This window comes from Camelus dromedarius, chromosome 35 (assembly GCF_036321535.1).
Source record: "Camelus dromedarius isolate mCamDro1 chromosome 35, mCamDro1.pat, whole genome shotgun sequence".
NCBI lineage: Eukaryota > Metazoa > Chordata > Mammalia > Artiodactyla > Camelidae > Camelus > Camelus dromedarius.
This window is the reverse complement of record NC_087470.1, coordinates 12,762,777-12,779,764: the sequence shown is the minus strand read 5'-3', so window position 1 is coordinate 12,779,764 and position 16,988 is coordinate 12,762,777. Positions and strand designations below refer to the sequence as shown.

General features: G+C 45.2%; 1 long non-coding RNA gene across 2 annotated transcripts; it reads right to left on the bottom strand.

Moving 5' to 3' along the window:
- Nucleotides 1-3,148: 3,148 nt before the first annotated feature.
- On the bottom strand, nucleotides 3,149-9,827 carry LOC135319972 (uncharacterized). Of its 2 annotated transcripts, none has more exons than XR_010379097.1 (3): nucleotides 6,440-9,827; nucleotides 6,145-6,273; nucleotides 3,149-4,158 (listed from the first exon to the last, which is right to left on the bottom strand). It is a non-coding gene; the product is annotated as an uncharacterized LOC135319972 (long non-coding RNA). The 2 variants fall into 2 exon arrangements; XR_010379098.1 differs by lacking the exon at nucleotides 3,149-4,158 and adding an exon at nucleotides 4,657-5,496.
- Nucleotides 9,828-16,988: the final 7,161 nt, after the last annotated feature.

Here is a 16,988-nt window from a genome sequence, read left to right as displayed (position 1 = left end):
ACAATGTCACTGAGTCAGAGGGACCATGGGACCATCTGGTATCTGACCTTCTATCCAGTTGGCAATTTGCAAGGAGGTCAAGATAGTCTTAACATTTCAAGTAAGAACGTGAAAACACCTTGGTAAACCAGATGAAGAAATAACCAACTGGAAAAGGGTCTCCCAGCAGATTCTATGCCCATTTTCCTGGATCCTCTGTGTGTTAAGGTCTTTGTGCTTTGGAGATGGATGACCTGGGCCCCACCTCCATCATCGGTAATTAGTATTAGAAAAGTCACTCCTCTTCCAACCTCAGCTTCCTCATTTGTCCAATAGGGAAACAGTAAAGGCACCAACTTCATAAAGGGCTTGTGAGGGTTAAAGTAAATGAAATAATTACTGAGTATTGTGCCCAGTATGGTCTTGGGCACCTCCAACCCCCACTGTCATCATTATCACAGCAGGGACTCTCAGTATGTGCATAAGAAGTGGGGTGTGAGCTCCTGGGTTGGTTTCCATCTCCCCTGAGGCCTGGCTTGGGGTCAACATCTGCTTCCCCAAGTTCAAGGGATGGAAGTCTCCTGGTTAGCTTGTCTCCTGGTCAGGAGGGTTGCCTGGTGAGGTCAGGGGTCTGGGGGTGGGGCAGTGTCAGAGACAGGTGTATGGGACCTGCCCAGGATGCTCTGCTTTAGTCATCTTGCTCCCATCTCCCTGGCAGACTAGCCTGGAGGCTGCTAACACAACTTTTCAACTTCTTGCTTATGAAAATGCTAAGGACTGCAAAAAGGCTATCGGTCCCTTTAAAGGGAAGGCTTCATTGACTGAATATATAAAATTGTGTCAGAGAGTGGGAACAGAAATTTTAATTCCAGTATGATGTTGCAAGCCATGGCAGGATTGAAATAAGGAAAAATTTTTCAAGGCAAATGTTTTAATTGTGGAAAAATTGGTCATACAAAAAAGGAATGAAGAAATACTAAACAAAAGACTGCACCAGGAAATTTTATGAGAAATAAAAAGGAAAAAGCTCCTGGAGTCTGTCCAAGATGTGAAAAAGAAATCACTGGGCAAATCAATGGAGGTGGTCTCTGTTGCATAAGGGTGAGACAATGCTTCAGGAAAGCTTCAAAAGGGGCTCGCTCCCAGCCCTGTGACAAAAGGGAGTGCTCCCTGTACAGGCCAGAGTGAACAAAGATTACAGCCCAATGTCATGGAATTATCCCCAGCAACCACAGGGAGTGCCTCAGTCGATACCCCCTGTTTAAATTCATTAATTCTCATGCCAGGAGAGGAACCATCATTAATAGAAACAGAAATGTATGGACCTCTTCCTCCCAGAAGAGTGGGCCTGTTATTAGGAAAATCGAGTTTAACTTCTCAAGGTGTCCGGGTTCATACTGGGGTGACAGATAGTGATTATACAGGAGAAATTAAGGTTCTGATGTCATCTACAAAGCCATGAAAAGCAGAAAAAGGAAATAAAACCGCTCAGCTGCCGCTGCTGCCACACTACCCTGCAGGTCTCGGCAACAATGTGCGAGTAAACAAAGGGTTTGGAAGGACAGGAAAGGTGGGGGTGTTTTTAACCAAAAAGATTCTGGATTCACATCCTGTCCATAAGGTGAAAATACAAGAAAAATCTTTCAGAGGCTTAATTGATTCTGGAGCGGACATTTCTATCATTAATTCTACTCACTGCTGAGCCGATGGCCAACGCAGCCAGCAAATATTGATGTTGTGGGTCTAGGGAGAACCCAGGGACTAAAATGTAGCAGTCTGATCCTTGATTGTCGAGGCCCTGATGGTCAGACAGCTAAGATACAACTTTATATTGCTGACTTGCTGATAAATCTATGGGTCAAAGACTTATTAAAACAATGGAAAACTAAAATTTACATTCCTCTCCCAATCTAGTCAAATAAGCCAAGCAGTGATGGCACATCAATGCTACCTGCCTGCTATAGTATTGGGGAAAAACAATGAAGGAATGTTAAGCCCAGTAGGGCCTGAAATAAATAAAAACAAAAGATATCCAATGTTCCTGGATTGGAAGAATCAATATTAAAATGGTCACACTGCCCAAGGCAATTTACAGATTTAATGCAATCCCTATCAAATTACCCAGGACATATTTCACAGAACTAGAACAAATCATAATAAAATTTATAAGGAACCACAAAAGACCTAGAATTGCCAAAGCATCACTGAAGAAAAAGAAAGAAGCGGGAAGAAAAACCCTCCCAGACTTCAGACAATACTATAAAGCTACAGTAATCAAAACAGCATGGTATTGGTACAAAAACAGACATATGGACCAATGGAACAGAATAGAGAGCCCAGAAATGAACCCAGAAACTTTTCATTAACTAATCTTTGACAATGGAGGCAAGAACGTATAATGGAACAATGACAGCCAATTCAGCAAATGGTGTTGGGAAAACTGGACAACAGCATGTAAAGCAATGAAGCTAGAACACTCCCTTACACCATACACAAAAATAATCTCAAAATGGATCAAAGACTTAAAGATAAAGCAAGATACAATAAACCTCCTAGAAGAAAACCTAGGCAAAGCATTGTCTGACATACATCTCAAAAATGTTCTCCTAGACCAGTCTACCCAAGCAATAGAATAAAAGCAAGAATAAACAAATGGGACTGAATTAAACGTACAAGTTTCTGCACAGCAAAGGAAAGCATAAGGAAAACAAAATGAAAACCTACAGAATGGGAGAAACTTTTTGCAATGATGAAACCGACAAAGGCTTGATCTCCAGAATATATAAGCAGCTCATACAGCTTAATATAAAAAAAATCAAACAAACAAACAAAGAAACAATCCAAAAATGCTCAGAAGACATAAACAACTAATTCTCCAAGGAAAAAATACAAATGATTAATAGACACATGAAAATAATTCTCAATATCACTAATTAGAGAAAAGGAAATCAAAACTTCAATAAGGTATCACCTCACACCAGCCAGAATGGCCATCATTCAAAAGTCCACAAATGACAAATGCTGGAGAGGCTGTGGAGAAAAGGGAATCCTCCTAAACTGCTGGTGGGAATGCAGATTTGTGCAGCCACTGTGGAAAACAGTATGAAGATTCCTCAAAAGACTAGGAATTGACTTACCATATGACCCAGGAATCCCACTCCTGGGCATTTCTCCAGAATGAACCCTACTTCAAAAAGAGACTTGCACCCCAATATTCATAGCAGCACTATTTACAATAACCAAATCATGGAAACAGCCTAAATGTCCATCAACATATGACTGGATAAAGAATATGTGGTATATTTATATAATGGAATACTATTCAGCCATAAATATGACAACATAATGCCATTTGTAGCAATATGGATGTTCCTGGAGAATGCCATTCTAAGTGAAGTCAGCCAGAAAGAGTAAGAAAAATACCATATGAGATCACTCATATGTGGAATCTAAAAAGAAAAGAAAAGGACAAATGAATGTAAATACAAAACAGAAACAGTCATAGACATAGAATACAAACTTGTGGTTGCCAGGGAGGAGGGGTGTGGGAAGGGACAGACGGAGAGTTTGAAATTTGTAGATACTGACAGGTATATATAGAATAGGTAAACAAGAACATTCTGTATCGCACAGGGAATTATATTCAAGATTTTGCGGTAGCTCACAGTGAAAGAGAATGTGACAACGAATATATGCATGTTCATGTATAACTGAAAAATTGTGTTCTACACTGGAAATTGGTACACCATTATAAACGACTATAACTCAGGAAAATAAATTTAAAAAAAAAAAGAAAGAAGAATCAGATAACTAAAAACTTATCTAGCACATATTGACTTCTGCTTCGGGGAAGGGAGTGGTATTCAGCATTTAATCTGAAATTGTAAATACTCCTGAATATAAACAAAAGGCATAAGTTCATGGAAACTCATTTTAGAAGAGGAAAGAATCCAGTATTGCCTCTTCAGTTTACAGGAGGGGAGACTGAGACCCGGCATCTGTCCTTCTGGCAATCAGCAGCAGAGCTCTCCTAGTCCTCATGTCTTGCAGTATATCAAAGACCAACAGAACTGTACTAGGCCTATATTCATAAAAGTCACTTCTGCATTTTTCCAACAGTAGGTAATCTAAGTGTCTTGCAAAATACTTCCCAAAGAGTCAGGAAATCACACCAGTTTGCTGAAATACAAAAATATTTAGTTACATATTAAAACAGCTTAAACTTTATTCTCTCCATTTAAAAAGTGACATGTCAAATCAATGTTTTGATATTTTAAAACCTATTAAGAGTACAGAAAAAAATCAAAATTTTCTTCAATCACAAAAGAGATAAGGTTATTCCCTGAAAATATTTAATGTTGATTTTTCTAAATTAGTGGTTCTGGTCAGATTCCTTCAAGTTTAAAAGTTCTAGTGGAGGGTTACATGGCAATACGAATTCTGAGTGTAAAAATACACATTCTATGTAAATAATCTTCAAGGTTGTCTGCTTAAGACACTTTAACTAGTCCCTATCTTACTAGAATGACATTGATTTCATGAAAACTTCATACTGCACTAATCAAGCCTGTCTGGTCTTCCTCATAAATTCCTGATGTAGGATGAGGCTGCAGCCACAAACTGCCTCAGCTTGAAATGAACACCCAAGGTGAAGCAGCGGATACACATATGTATTCATGATCTCACCTCCGTTCACAGGTCTGGGCCCTTTACTGCCTGAAGGGGGGTGAAGTCACCACCCGTGGCAGTGAGGGAAGTGCGGATTTTCCAGATCTCACCTGGGCTTCACTGACTGTTTCCCCCACAGACTGTCTTCAATGATTAAAAAGCTCTCAAGTTTTTACAACATGCAAAACTAAATAAAGAAATTTCTGCAGACAGAGCCCTTTCTCTAGCTTAAACCTTTTTCACCTACACTCAGCTGGGGGAAAAAGAAACATGACTCTGCAAAATCCCTGAGCCTCACCGCTCACATGAGTAGAACGGCCTCAGCACATGAGGACGCTTCACATTGCAGGGTGACAACAAAACAAAACCACCCACAACAGGCACTCCCAGAGAGAGGGAGCAGAGGACCTGGGGCTTAGAAAGCTGGAACATCCTCCCAAAGACAGCAGAGACGACGGCAAGGGATAAACACAGAGGGGGGAACACTGACGGGAGGGACCTCAGGTCAGAATCAAGCCCAGGAAAGGGGGAGCAGAGACATCTAGACCTGATCTCCTCTGTCACATCTCAGGCTGCCTCTTCCCTCTCCAGTAGCTGAGACCCCACTGAGACCACTAGAACGGCCTGAGGAAGAATGATGAACTATCTTCAAGAACCATCAGATTCATCTAAGCAGGTCTACAAAGAGTGCACCCAGGTTCACACCGCGCAGCTTCAGTGGTGGTTTATAAGTGTTCTCTGCACCACTTGGTGGTGGGGGATGGAATAAATCAGGGAAAAGGAAATTTAAAGCATTTCTTCATCTAATACACACCTACTATCAGAGGCTTTCTTCTTGGAGGGAATCATCTATAAAAAATAAATAAATAAAAACTCATGGATTAAAAAACACCTGGCAGCTCTGTGTCCCACCTGGATCTCCGCATTCTGTTATTAACTTTGCAACCTGTGCAATATGACAGCTACGTCCTGAACCTTTGAAGGCAATTTCATTCATTAGGGGCCCAAAGAGTCAAAGTCATTCAGCGATCATTTGCAGGTCAGTTCCTCCAAAAAAAATTCTTTACTCTCTGTAGGTTCTAATGAATATAATCAAATCTGACTTCACTCAGTAAGAGAAATTCGTCAACCAGGAAACAAAGAAACAGCCTGCTAAATCAGCTGTTAAAACTGACATCTGGGATTAACTTCACCAAATACACAGGATGAAAAGGACCCAGAAGTTCAAGGTCGATCTACCAGGAAATGTTATGTACCTGTTCCAGAGATCAACCAATGACTGTAATCCATTATTATCATTCAATAAGACTCAATAAGATCGATGCATATTCAGTAAAATCAGAAGAAAACGTCTCATGTGTAAGATTCTTGACCCAACGGATTTTATAATTTATTTAAACATTAGTCAAGCTTAACTCAGAGGGGACAGTAGCAAATTACTCCTGCTTGCTGAAGGACTGCCAGCGAGCCCAGGACAGAGGCACGGGCAGAGCTTACCTGGGCGGTGTCTGTTGGCTGCCTCGGCAGGAAGTGAGCTGCCCTGGAACCTCTGAGCCCCAGCTTGGCAACCAGTCTCAGCAGGACAGTGACAGATGACAGAGGCCGAACACAGCCCCTCAGGCTCAGCTGGGCGTTAAAATGAAAGCACAATGAACAAAATTACGGCCCATCCTCATCTCAGACTTCAGTGACTAAGAATGATTTGGACAGTCTGATTACGTGGAAATGCCAATTTTTCCCCCAAAGATCAAACCCACAGATCTCTGGTTTTGTTACAAACAGGAATTGCCACCTTTTCTGCTCTGCACGCCCGTGTCAAGGCTGGCAACACGGAAGAATCTCACGATGCTCAGGGTTCCACTGAGGGCTGAGCCCACACGTGAAACAGGCCGTCCAGTCCTTCATTTAACCAAGAGTTTAATGTGCGTTCTGTGCAGCAGGCTCTAGGCCAGATGCTGCCACTGCAGAGAGATGAGGGATGGAGCAGGAAGGGCCCCGAAATGAAAGTGTTTTAAAATAATACCACCTGAAGCAGGACCAGAATACCTTTCCACCTCCTCCACCCTAAATGCATCTGCCCCACATGGAATAAATATCTAACTGGCCTGCCTCCTTCTCAAAGGCGGCCACTGTTAGTAGCTACAACCGTTTGCTCTCCTGTCACTGGCACTTCCACCCTGAGAACCTTAGGCAGCCACAGGCCTGACAAGCTGGGCTACAGTCTTCATCTGCATTCATTAGCTCCGCGAACCTCCAACTTTTTGGTCTTAGAACCCCCCGACACTCTGAAAAACCACTGAGGCTCTCAAATAGTGCTTTTCTGTCTGTGTGCAGGTTACACCTACAGATACTTACCACATTCAAAAATAAAACTAGTAGAGATGGATATTGCTCAGTAATAGAGCACAAGCTTAGCATGCAAGAGGTCCTGGGTTCAATCCCCAGTACCTCCATTAAAAAAAGAAGACGAAAAATAGAGAAGGATTTAAAACTTTATGTATTCATTCCTATTAAAATAATAAGCCCTTTAAATGTTAAATTTTTATGAAGGATAACAACTTTCTGAAACAAAACGCCAGAAGAGTGGCATAGTTTAACATTTCTAAAATTTCCTTCCCATCTGGTTAAACACAAGTGAGCCTGGTCCCCACATCCACTTCTGCGCTCCGTCTGCTGTGGTGTCGCACGTCATGGAGCCCCCGGGAAGCTCCACTGTCCTTTTCCGATGGACTGAAGGTGAGAGGCCAAGAACACAGGACACCATTCTCTGCAGGAAGCTGACAGCCCCTCACCACCATGTGGGTCAGGGTCCCAGGTGGGTTCTCATCCTGGAGAAGTGCCCAATCTCACAGCTACCCTCCAGCCATCAGTCACGAGGATTTACAGACTTCTCTTTCAATACAACGTACTCAAGCTCCTATCATTTGCTTTTCTCATTCAGCTTAATTATTTTTACATGTTTTCTCTTTTCTTTTACATTGATTTCTTCTCTTTCCCACTTTTATTTCTCTCTCCTCTTTAAGAAGCCAAATTAGGAAATGTAAGTCCATTCAAGAATCTCTTCTACTTAGTGTGTACTACAGCTCGTTGTTAAACTTCTATTAGAGAATTTCATTACTTCACTCTGACCCGTATTTATCCTAAGTGGTTGGCAGGCGCTCTGAGCTGTCAGCTTCTTCCAGGAAAGTGCCCCATTTTAGTCCTTACTCCCAGAGCATTTATTAACAAGCATTTAGGGAACATCTACCACATGCTAGATGATGGAGACACATGGACCTTGCCTCCCGCTCCCACCTCCAGGAGACAGTCCCTGCAGGAGAAAACCATGTCACAGGCAGCTCCAGCCCAGAGGGAGACTGACAGACCCCACCGCGGGGCGGGCCCGGGAGAGGCTGCCCTTTGCCTGAGGATTTCTTTTTTTTCAGCTTTTTTTTTTAAATTGACATATAATTCACATATGATAAAACGCGCCCACTTCAAGAGGTACGATTCTGCAGCTTTCTGTATGCTCACGGTTGTACAGCCCTTACCATCATCTATTTCCAGAACACTCCACCCCAAAAGAAATCCCCTGTCCATTAGCAGTCACTCCCCATCCCCCTGTCCAGCCAGCCCCTCGCTAGCATCATCTGCCCTCTGCCTCTGAATGTGCCTATTCTGGGCATTTCAGATCACTGAAATCAACAATATGTGGCCTTTTGTGTCTGGCTCGTTTTACTTAACATGCTGTTATCAAGGCTTGCCCATATCGAATTGGTATTAGCGTCTCATTTTTTTTTTAAAAGGTTATAGTTTATTAGAAGGCAGTAACTACTATCAAATTGAGAGAAGTATAAGGGGTGGGGTATCAAAGGGAAAAGTGCGAGTTGAGTAGTCAGGGTGGACTTCCCAGAGCAAGTGGGCTGTTTCATCTTCCCCTTTTTTTTTCTTTTTCATTCATTCTTACATCTGAATAACATTCCACTACGTGGAGATATTATATTCTGTTCATCCACTCAGCAGCTACGTATGGACGAGGTCTGAAAGAATGGGTGTAAGAGGTGCCTAAAAAAAATTGCATTCGAAGCAAAGGCCAAGATGCGCTTAAAAAAAACCCAACACACAGAGGTACAAGGAAATTCAGTGCGTTTCTGAGCAAAGGGCTCGCCTGCTTTGGCAGGACTGCCGTGCAGTGCTGGGGTGGATATTGGCAGGAATCATGGTGAGGGAGTCACCTAAGACTCCCCACTGCAAGCAGCTCAGCCAGTTCTCCTCCTTCATCCTGTATTTTTAGAGCCATGTTGCTAGGTTTTCTCTTATTTCAAGTAAGAGCACTTTAACTACACATCTGATCATCTGCATTCAGATCACCTTACCTCCAAGCCACAGAAAGTCATTCACTGACCGGAGCAGCTCCAGGACAAATCGTGATGGACCAGAGAGTCCTGCAGCATCCCGGCCTGCAGGCACAAACCCCCTCGTGTTTCCACATGCGCCCTGGTGATGTCCAAAAAGTAAAATGCACAAAAATGTCTCACTGATGGTGCACGACGTCTGCCCCAAAATCACTCTGGCAAAGCACTACTCAAACTTCTCACTCCAAAAAAAAAAAAAAAAAAGTAGGCTAAGAAGGCAAATTAAGACTCTAAAATTGAAAACCAGCTACGCATCACTGCCAGTATCTGAGCTGGAATGGTCCTAATTTCAAAAACCGCTGTGCAGTTATTTTTCAAACGTGATAGGCATATATGTATTTCATGTAGATAATATTACGGTAGGATTTTTCTTTTCAAAATTTCCAGTCACAACATTAGCACAAGAATGTTTAGCTTTCAGCTTTAAAAAAAAAAAAAAAAAACCTTGCACTTTCTTAACTTTTAACCTATTATTTTCTAAAAAGAGCTATGCTGCATATTATAAACCGTTTGTCTTCGGCAAACAAGACCTTTATGACCTCACTATTTCAGAGCAAGGTTTAATGATGCTTTGAGAGGTGGGGCCTGGGGCGCTCACTAACTGCTCTTTAAATAGTGACAAGGATGTGCTATTAAGTAATGCAAAGGCTCTAACCCCGTGTCAACTCTGAAACCAAAGAAACTACACAGAAGCCTTCCTTTATTATTTCAAAATAGTCCTATTCTTTTGAATATTAAATTTCTTTAAAGATAAGATTTTTTTTAGAAAAACAGCAGCTATATTCACTTTTTTTTCACCAAGAAAGCAATCTTTAGCAAGAATAAAAACCCCTATGGAAAACCAAAAGGCGGGACGTTTCTGGCTAACTGAACATGCAGATCTCAACACAGACCTAAATCCTATCAGATCTCACTCGAAGGAGCTCAACGAAGTCCTGGGCTACCCTGGAACTTAGCTCTTCTGTTCCAAATGTTGGCTGAGCTAAGATCATCACACACGGCAGGGAAGGAGAGAAGAGGAAAGTCATCCTGGCTTCCACCATCTGCTTTCTTCCAGCCACAAGGAGCCACTAGGGCGGCCACGCTGACAAGCCCTCCCCATAAGGAGACACTGCATCTGCACTGCCCGGGCCATCCCCAAGCAGCCCCGATGCCCTCTCCTACTGGTCACCTCCCCAGCCTGTGAGTGCTAGAGCTAGAGAGAGCTACAGCGAGCAAGCAAGCTAGCGCTGGCAATCTTCCCAAAGCACAAATTTGATTACATCACTCCTCCACTCAAACACTTCCGAGGATCGCTGGCACAGTTCTAGCCCCACCCCCGCCCCTGGCCCTCATTGCCCAGCCTCACCGCAGTACCCAGGTCCCCAGTGACCTCAGGGGCCCCCTGACCTGATGCCTAGCTACATGCCACTCGCCTCCGTGCTGATTCTGACTCTGTTTCTCAAGGAAGCCTTCCCTGCCTCCAACCCCCATGCTTTGGGTTAGGTTCACCTGCTGTGTTCCTAGAACAGTCTACGCTGAGTCAACTTCTGACACTGCTAAGCTCGCAAGAAGCAAGTACATTTAGCTTACTGTCGGTCGACCCCTCTCCCCTAGACACTCAGAAGTGTGCATGTTATGAATAAGTGAATGAAGCAGTGGGTCTCTAAGAGACAGACAGAGCTGCTCTCTCCTGTCCCGACCCCTTCTTTCTGTAGAACATCAGAAGCAAAACCAGGAGGATCTCTCCTGAGGGTCACTTCCTGCTGACACCCTTCACTACCTTCTCTGTCAGTTCTAGTAAAACCCAAGCTCCTCCAAAGCCCTCCACCCCAGGCCCCCTCCACTGTCCTCCCCAGCAGGGGCACCCTCCGCCCTGGACCACACAGGGCACTCTCCCCAAGTCCCCACCCCACAAGCCTCCAGGCGTCTACCCGGGCTGCTCCTGCCACCTGAGCCATCCTCTTGATGCCTTCTCCTGGCTGACTCTTACTCTGTCCTCACAACTGAATGTAGAGCCCATTTCTTCCAGGAAGTCCTCTCTGATGATGTCCTTTAGCTCTTGGCTGGGCTCCCTCTATAGCAGCACTGCATGGTGACCAACTGGTGTTTGTCCACCTGCTCCTTGGAGAACACGAACTCTTGAAGGCCACGTGGGAAGAAGGAGTGAGGGATGATAAGAGGGGTGGGAGGAGCAAAAAGCAAAATCACAGCCCAAGTCCCAAATTCAAGGAGTCTTTCTCAGGAAAAAGAACAAAATGTTTCATACGTGTGCAATTTGGCTACTATTTTTGTGGCTCGTGGAAAGCCAGAGTGTGGTGTTTCCAAAAACCAAGTTACATGCAAAGAAATGTATATATTCATATCCAAAGGAAACCAGAGCTGCTTAACAACAGTTTGCAGTTAGAATCCAAAGGAACTTTGATAAAGGCAATTTCTGTCTGTCTCATTTTTTTCTGGCATCATATATTGTAGAAGTATTTGGATGACTACAGCCCATGATTGTGCACTGGAGCATTTGGGACTGAGGAAGCCCAGATTACATACACTGTGTAAATGCAATCGCACCAACACACTGACAGGCGCCCTGGCGGTGGAGCTGAAGTTCCAAAGCAGACAACCTTACATTGGAAGACAGCTCTAAGTAGAAAGTAAGAAATGCAAAGTTCTGTACTCAATTTCATATGCTATTTGGGCCATTAACCGATAGTGGATCTTGTCCAGTGAAACCCAGAAATAAACTGTCAACTTCAATTTTCTCCATCTGATCATTTTATGCTAACATGGATACCAAACCCTCACTCCATATGGAAAGCTCAGACCTACGCTGCAGCACAGTTACATCCCGCGGAAGAAAGCCGATCAAGGGAGAACTGGAGAGTTTCCCTTCAGAAGCTAAGTCTGGTTTTGCACCTGTACGTCATTTGCAACCACGTCATCGTCAAGGAGTAAGACCTTACCTCTGTGGGGCGAAAAGCACTGCGGTGATTCCGAACCATCAAAGAACACTGAGTTTTGTGAAACAGTCCTGAGGCACTTAAATCGCACTTTTTCTGAAAGACTCCAAAACTGACCCACTTCACCATTCCAGGTACAACAGGGAGGTACCGGAATTAGTAGAGAAAACTCGCCCTTGAAGTCTGACAAGGCCCTGCTTGAATCCTGCTACAGCATTGACTAGCCGCTAAACGGACCAATTCCTTAACCCCTCTGAGAAGGCTTCCCAATCTGCAAAAGGGGGCTGCCACCGCCCACCTGGGAGGCATGGGGGTGAATGCAACACGCAAGTAGTGAGGCTGACTGGTACCTGACACGGGGCCTGGCTAGTTTCCCTCCGCTGCCCTTCTCCCCCTTTAAACTTGCACTGTTCCCCCCGGTAAGGGTCAAGCCCCTGAAAGAGACAGCCCGATTCTTCTGTGTATCCCCAGGTACAAGCCTTACCCTTAGGAGGCCAGAAAACAAAAACAAAAACAAAAACAAAAACAAAAACCTGCGTCCTTCCTAGTCACTATCCGTGTTCTTAAGAGTTTCTTTTTTTTTTTTTTAAGTTTAATTTGCAGGGAGAGTATTCCAGAATTGTCCAACCACCATCTCCAGGTTGGCTCCCCTCCCAACCCCCAGCCCCTCTTACCTCAGATCCTCTGTCTGATCGCCTTTTGTCCATGGGAAAGCGAGTAAGCTGGGGTGGGGGCTCCCCATGCCTCCCTCCCTCCCTCACAGGTGAGTGTGACTACCTTCTCCCCACTCCCCATTGCAATTCCAGCTTCTGACGTGGCATCCTGCCCAGATCTTGCGGCTTCTGAGTCTTCCTGAGATGCACACGTGGCCATGACCCTCCCTTCAGATTTCTTCCTGGGAGGCAGGGCCCCCCAGCCCCTTATGGATTAATGGCATTGCTCTGAAAATCCCAAATGATGTTGACTGACACACCAAACTGCGTGATCTGGGCTTTCCTCCAGCACAAGCACAGCCCTTTCCTCCCTCAGCCTCAGTCTGCACCTCTGGAGGTGAGCTAATCCACATGCAAGGCTGTGAACACCAGCTAAGAATGACGACTCCCAACGTGTATCTCTAGTCCGGCTCCTTCAACTCAGCCCCAGGCTCATAGACCCGAGTGCCTCTTTGAATTCATAACTCAGATGGCAAATGGCATCTTAAAATGCCTCATGTCCACCATTTACTCTGGAATTCAACCCTTGGTAGGTAACTCCTGGTTTCCCCATTTTAGTAACAGCCCCAGCACACACTTAGTTGTTTGAGGTCACATTCAATTTCCCCTGTTCCCTCCCCCCAGCCCTGCCCTGGAATCAGTTCTGTCATTTCTGTCGCTAAGCCCATCGCTTGTCTCGTTTTGTAGAGATCACAGCCGGAACCCCGCAAGCTCACAGCAAGGTGTGCTGAGTCACACAGTTCTCCGAAGGGTGCTCCCTGGAGGGGGAGACATCTCCTGGCACGGGTCACCTCAGAAGGCACTGGTGTTTTACACAGGAGGTCCAGGAGAAAGGACTCAATGTTCTCCTGTGCTCTGAACTTGAAGGGCCCAAGGACTGTGGGAGCCCCTGGATAGCAGGCACACCTGCCAGTGAGCAGGTGAGGATGAAGGAACCCAGGCAAGGCTGTTCTCACTCTGACCCCAGGCTCTCAGGAGCCATGGGAAAGGCTCTGTGTCCGGGACACAGCCCAGCCATCACAGATCCCAGCCTGCATTTGCCAACCCGGACAGCCTCAATTCCTCCTACTTGCCACACTAACTTCTGTTCTGTTCCCTACCCAGAATGTGATGGACTATTTCAGAATGTCTGGCCTGTCTCAAGTGAGACCAAGTCAGTGAAGGATGAGGTGTCCACATTTGGACCAGGGCATGAAAGGAGAAACAAGGCCTCATGGCCAGCATGACAGCAGTGGCCAAACCCTTCCCCCGGGTGAGATGAACCAGGGTGGGGGTGAGAATTCAAGGTCCTAGGTCGGTCAAGCATCTTCCTTCACGGCTGACTTGGGTGTTGGAGTCTCACTACCACAAACTAATGACACGGCCATCAGTTGTGGACGTCAGCTGCAACAGACACAGAGTCAGCTATTTACTGCCAAAATGAGTTAAAAGTAAGGGCTGGTGCAGGGAGGCCTGCACGGCTGCTGAGGCAAAGCACAGACCCAGCTCTGAATGCCCACTGGCTGAAGCAGAGAGGAAGTACGGTCCCCTTTAGCGGTCCCTGTGTCCACCAGATCCAGGTGAGCCAGCTACTTAGGAGAAGGCCATGTTGTCCTGATAATCAGAAAAACCAGACTTGTAAAGGGAGTAATAGAGTGACATGGATTTTAGACCCACTTCTGCCCTTTCACAAGGACAAAGTAAAGTAAATGGCATGGGGAAGGCAAAAGCAAAAGAAAACCCGGTGACTGCTTCCTCCAACAGCGTCCCCTGCAGCTGCTCACCCCCGAGCCGGCCGCTTCCTCACCAGTGACGCTGGCCTGGAAGCACCGTCACGCACGTCACACAGAGACAGCCAGGAACCGCTTGCTGAGCACGTTTGTGTAAAATCCAGAATCAAGCAAGGTGCTGCAGACTTTGACTTTCCAGTGAAAATACCCATGAAAATCATCCCTCAGAAGCCGCCTAAATCAATTCGCATCTCACCTCCTCAAAACAAACAAACAAAATTAATAAGGGCTCATTTGTCACCAAATGTAAGGAGGATCAAACATGTTTCTCAAAGCAAGGATTCTACCAGGTATCAAACACCAGCAGGTGACATGCTAACAAAAAACATTCCAAAAAATTAGAAAATAAAAACATAACTGAGATAATACATGAATCAAAGCAACCATTAAGTTTTTGCTTTTTAGGGGGGTGGAGGGTGGGAAGGGATAGACTGGGATTTCAAAATTGTAGAATAGATAAACAAGATTACACTGCATAGCACAGGGAAATATACAAAAAATGTTATGATAACTCACAGAAAAAAATGTGACAATGAGTGTGTATATGTCCATGAATGACTGAAAAATTGTGCTGAACACTGGAATTTGACACAACATTGTAAAATGATTATAAATCAATAAAAAATGTTATTAAACAAAAGTTTTTGGTTCTTAAAGCGATGGAGGCAGCACGGAGGGCAATCTCGCTATTTCCAACGCAGGGTGTGCACAGCCCACATTTTCAGACGCAACAACACGCTCACAGGGAGCTCCGAGAGAAAATGGAAAAAGGAGAAAGAAAAAGAGGAACAAGCAAAAATTAGAAACCCACAGCGCTCCTAGCCTCAGGGGCTGTGGCTGCTCTATTGGACAGCGACTCCAGGGGTCCCACCAGGGGTCCTGGCTGAAAAGGGGGAGTAAGTGTCCACACTAACCCTAAAAGGATCTCTCTGAAACAAAGGCGGATTCACTTTTAAACGTCTGAAAGCCGGCGGGCTGCACCTCCCTCCCCCCTTGGCTACAAGACAGCCCTCCTCCTTGCCAATCCCTTTCTGGTTGTAGGGAAGCAACGCGGCACACAGCCAGGGCGGCCGGGCCTCCAGGTAGGCTTATCTGCTGTCTGTGTGCAGTCGCACCAAGTCCTCCTTCTCAAAAGGGATGCAGGGGAGGGGGATCTTGTCCCTAGAATTATCGGGGGCCCCGTGCAGGCTCTTGGACACGAGCACGATGAAGAGTGACTCGATGATGTCCTCGACCCTCTTCTCCACCAATCTGCAGGCCTTGTAGGTTGAAGGCCACATCAGTGGGCGGCTGCTTGACCATCTCTCCGTGCAGCCCAAAGGCAAAGAGCTGAGGGTCGTAGAGTGTGGTGCCATACAGCTCCTCTGCACGTGGAGCTTCTAGAAGGTCTTGACCAAGAGGCATTCGGTGATGGTGACAAGGCCCACGACCTTGTGGTGGGTTTGGAAGTCGCTCCACCCATTCTTGGGCCCGTAGTGGTGCCTGTAGTGGATACAGAGTGCCCACTGGGAGCCGCACGGGCTGATCTGGCACACCAAGGAGATTCACTTATAGATGCAAAAGAAATTCTCCTCTGAGACGATCCCCAACAGGTTGGACCACCACGGGGAGGTTCTGGTTGTCCTCAGCACACTGCACATAGTAGGGATGCTCATGTTGCAGGCCCTGCTGAGAGGGGAGAGGAGACTGAGGTGCACACTCTGCTGTGGGCTGCAGACCCTTCTGGGATGAAGTGACCTGGTGTGTAGCAGCCGTAAGGCAGGGAAGCCCAAGCAAAGCCAGGCGTACAGTTTGTCCTCAGCGTCTGCACATGGCTACCGTAGCTCGGATCACATGACCCAGCTTTTTGTCTAGGCTTCCAGCCCCTGCAGTAAAGGGTCATTTCTTGTTTTCAGTTTCCAACACCTAGCCAGGCCCTGATGCAAAGTCAGTGCTCAAAAATGCTGAATACAAGAATGAACAAAGGAACTGCTTTCCTCACCCCCTTGAGCAGAATATAAAGAAAAGAACCACAGTGGGATCAAAAGATCTGGATTTTAACTCCAATTTACTTGAACTACTAAGCTGCAGAAAAATGGGTAAGAAAATTTTCCTTGGGGAGGAGGGTACAGTTCAGTGGCAGAGCCCATGCTTAGCATGTATGAGGTCCTGGGTTCAATCTCCAGTACCACCATCAAAAAAAGTGAAACAAATAGATAAACCTAATTACCCCACATCAAATATTAATTTTTGTAATTCAAAATTGAAAAAAAGACCTTGCAATTGACACAACATTTTAAACGACTCTACTTCAATTAAAAAATAAATCCTTGCCTTACAAGACTATATCCGGATTATGGAAGTTTGCAAATGTAAAATGCCTAGGGTACAATCTGCATAAAAATTGGATAGTACTGTACACATGTACTATCCCTCCTTAATGAGCTGTATTTCCTTTGGGGGGGTTATAACCTCTCAGAGCTAAATTTCTCAGATTAAAAAAAAAGAAAACATTACCTGATTCTCAGTACTGCTGAAGAATCAGATAAC